This window comes from Mus caroli, chromosome 18, assembly GCF_900094665.2.
Source record: "Mus caroli chromosome 18, CAROLI_EIJ_v1.1, whole genome shotgun sequence".
Classification (NCBI taxonomy): Eukaryota; Metazoa; Chordata; class Mammalia; order Rodentia; family Muridae; genus Mus; species Mus caroli.
This window is the reverse complement of record NC_034587.1, coordinates 33,985,591-33,989,545: the sequence shown is the minus strand read 5'-3', so window position 1 is coordinate 33,989,545 and position 3,955 is coordinate 33,985,591.

Below are 3,955 nucleotides of genomic sequence, written 5' to 3'. Positions count from 1 at the left end.
AAAAAAAAAAAAAAAAGACCCTCCTTTCTCCATCCTGGGTTTTCTTATGTTCGATCCCTGTCAACTGTCTGCTTGCTCCACCCCTTGTCCTATTATTGACTTTATTTAGCTCTAGTTTACAGGAAGCTCTTGGGTTAAAAGTGTGTGCTAGGGCTGAGCCACACCTCAACAAAAACCAGATTTTTTTTTTCCAGTTCACAATTTCAGGGTTCACAATATGATCAAATATCCTGCAACACATGCCAGGCATAAAATGGTCACCATTTCAAGACCATTTCAGTACCTGAGAGTAGACAAACAAAACTGAGTTTCATGTGGTTAGAAAGAGCTAAAGATCGTTGGTATGGAAGCTGGATATAGTTATACATTTAAGTACTCATTCCATGGCGCACTGCAGTAAACTCTGGGAAATGAGCAGGGATAAAGCAGACATTCCTTCACTTATGGAGTTTAAATTCTAGTTGGATATGGAAGCTATGAATTAAACAGTTGTGTCTTGTTGGGATATGTTTCATAGCTTAGTTGGTAGAGTGCTTGCCTAGCATGCACAGAGCCCTGAGTTCAATAACAAGTGCTACATAAACCCTGTAATCCCAACATTCAAGGATGGAGGCAAGAGGATAAAAAGTTCAAGGTCATCTCTGGTTACATAGTGAACTTGAGGCTAGCCTAGAATACATGAGATCATGTTTTTTGAAGAACCCACTGAAATTCATATATTAAAAGCTGAACGTGGTGACACATGCCTATACCTCCAGCACCCAGGAGGCTGAGTTAGGAGAATCGTGAATTCTGAGCTACACAGTAGAACCCTGTCTTTAAAAAAAGCAAACAAGGGGCTGGTGAGATGGCTCAGTGGTTAAGAGCGTCGACTTCTCTTCCAAAGGTTCCGAGTTCAAATCCCAGCAACCACATGGTGGCTCACAACCATCCGTAATGAAATCTGATGCCCTTCTGGAGTGTCTGAAGACAGCTACAGTGTACTTACATAAATAAATGAATCTTTAAAAAAAAAAGCACACAAAAATTATAAAATAATGTATTTAAAAAAAAAAGCAAACAAAAATTCATTTGTTGACACCCTAATCCACAGTATTTGGAAATGAGGTTCCCAAGGAACTAATTAGGAAGTAACTAACTAGTCTTAAGGGTGGGATCTGAGCCAGTAGAATTATCAGAAAAGATACTAAGCGCCCACACTTTATAGGCCAAGGTGGGAATATAAAAAGTGAGAAAGGCCAGGTATGGTGGCGCATGCCTTTAATCCTAGCACTTGGGAGGCAGAGGCAGGAGGTCTGCAGAGTGAGTTCCAGGACAGCCAGGGCTACACAAAGAAACCCTGTCTCGAAAAAACAAAACAAAACAAACAAACAAACAAAAAGAAGTGAGAAATTCCAGTTCCAGGGAATCCTGGTCTACATGGAGAGTTCCAGGATGGCCACGACTACATAGAGAGACCCTGACTCAGAAAAAGAAAGAAATTAATTGAAGAAAAGAGAAGAAAACATCCAAAAGTAGAGGGGTGTCCAAAGGAGAGAAAGCCATTAAATTTCCTTTGTCAAGGGATTTTATAGAGTAATGGCAGAAACTGTACATAACTGAAGTAATCTCTGTTAGGACTGGTTAATTTCAGTGATATCAGAAGTCAAGCTCACATTATGCATGTTCCCCCAGCCCACCTAGAGAGAGGGCTGTGTGTTGCTCATGCCTTCCCAGTTAGGGGTCCCTGAAACCCCCTCGGATCATCTCCAACTCAAGCTTTGACTGATTTGCTATCTATCAATCTAACATTCAGCCAGTGTTACTTCCCTCTGAACTTGAAGTTGACTCAATTGCTGATAATTTTACTAAGTTTTCTTTGTTCTTACATCTATAGGTTCAGCTTGTAATTTTACCATGGCAAATAGTTAACCCTGTCCCATCTTCCAAGATGTGGCTGTAGTCTTTCTTGGTTATTTAGTGCCTCCTGGGTGGAAGCTTCTTATAGGTGGTCTTTACTTACAATCGAGTCCGTTATGATTAGCTGTATTAATTAAAAGCAAGACTGCCTGGCAGTGGTGGCACACACCTTTAATCCCAGCACTTGGGAGGCAGAGGCAGGGGAATCTCTAAGTTTGAGGCCAGCCTGGTCTACAGAGTGAGTTCCAGGACAGCCAAGGCTACACAGAGAAACCCTGTCTTGAAAAAAAAAAAGCAAGACTATATAAAAGGTCAATTGTGCCTTGCATATGTCCCTCAAGGGTTTTAGAGTGGGGTGAGGTGGAGGAGGGGTAAAGACTGGCCCAGATCCTTGTTTGTCTTATCTGTTTAGCTTGACTATCTTGCACCTAGTGACATGCCCTCTTACATATCTTTTTTAGTGTTCTAAACTCTGCAGTTATAACCCTAATCTTCCTTTTAATTCTGGCATCTCTTTTCATCTAGTTTTTTAAAAGATTTATGTATATGAGTGATCTATCAGAACCCATTACAGATGGTTGTGAGCCACCATGTGCTCTGGAAGAGCAGCTGTATTCTCTTAGCCACTGAGTCATCTCTTCCACTTACCGTAACACGTGTCAGGCAGTCTTCTTTTTTGGTGTTTTGTTTTTGTTTTTGTTTTTTGTTTTGTTTTTCAAGACAGGGTTTCTCTGTATAGCCCTGGCTGTGCTGGAACTCACTCTGTAGACCAGGCTGGCCTCGAACTCAGAAATCCACCTGCCTCTGCCTCCCAAGTGCTGGGATTAAAGGATTAAAGATGTGTGCCACCACTGCCCGGCAGAATCTTTTTTTTTTTTTAAACAACAGATTTCAGTGTTTTATATCTTGTCCTATTTTANGTGCTGGGATTAAAGGCGTGTGCCACCATGCCCAGCTGTCAGGCAGTCTTCTCCATGAGGTTTCCCCTCTCTAAGCTAGCACCTGCATCAGTGGGGAAATAAAGTGGTTAAGCAACTGTGATAAACAACAAAGCTCAATTCGATGAGGAGTCTCCCTTAGTCAGCCCCCAAAGCTGTGCCTATAGAAATCCAGCAAGCACTCCACTCTTTGCTGGAAGATTGACTGAGTGAGAAAAATGGGCTTAGGGAGGATGGATATTGCTATCATGAAGACATAGAAAACAACACTAAATACCACATACACCAAAGAAAAACAAGACTTTTCTAGCTGACTTTGGAGATTAGAAAGACCACTCCCAGTGTGATATATGTTTTTCTGGACAGCACCCAGCAGCCTAGAGAGAAAACATATTCATCTAAGGTTGAAATGAGAAGTACAAGACATCCAAGAGAAGATCCAAGATTGAGAAATTTGGACAGAGCAAGGCTGAGTAGTCCACCCTCACAGTGACACAGTGACAGAAGGAAGTGAAGAAAGGAAGGAGACGGAATTAAGAGAAGTAGAAGTTCCACAAGGCACTCGGAGGCCGGATATCTGATGTGGAATGGCTTTTTTTTTTTTTTTTNTTTTTTTTTTCTGCTGAAGGGTGAAATGTGGCCACAGGATTTTCTGAGCCAAGGTCTGTTTCCTTCTAGCTTCTTCTTTTGCTTTCTGTCATCTGGAGCTAACAGACCCTAGATCTTTTTCTCAATTCCCAAAAGAAGAGAGTTTTACCCTGAAAACATTCACTTTTTGTTCTCTCTGATCCATTCTATTCCACCCAAACCTATGCACTCCACCACTTTTTTTGATGCTCATTCCCCCAGATCTTTTAAAGATATTTTTAAGCCATTTAAAATCATATCACCTAAAGAACATTTGATCCCTGATTTGAATCATTGTGGCAAAACTTTTTGAGGCTATGTTATGCAATTAGGCTCCCCTCAAACATGAAATCCTGCTTCTACATCCTGGGTACTAGGTATGTGTCACCACTCTCAGCAAGACATTTCTTTTTTTTTTTTTAATACTTTTTATTAGGTATTTTCCTCATTTACATTTCCAATGCCATCCCAAAAGTCCCCCATACCCTCCC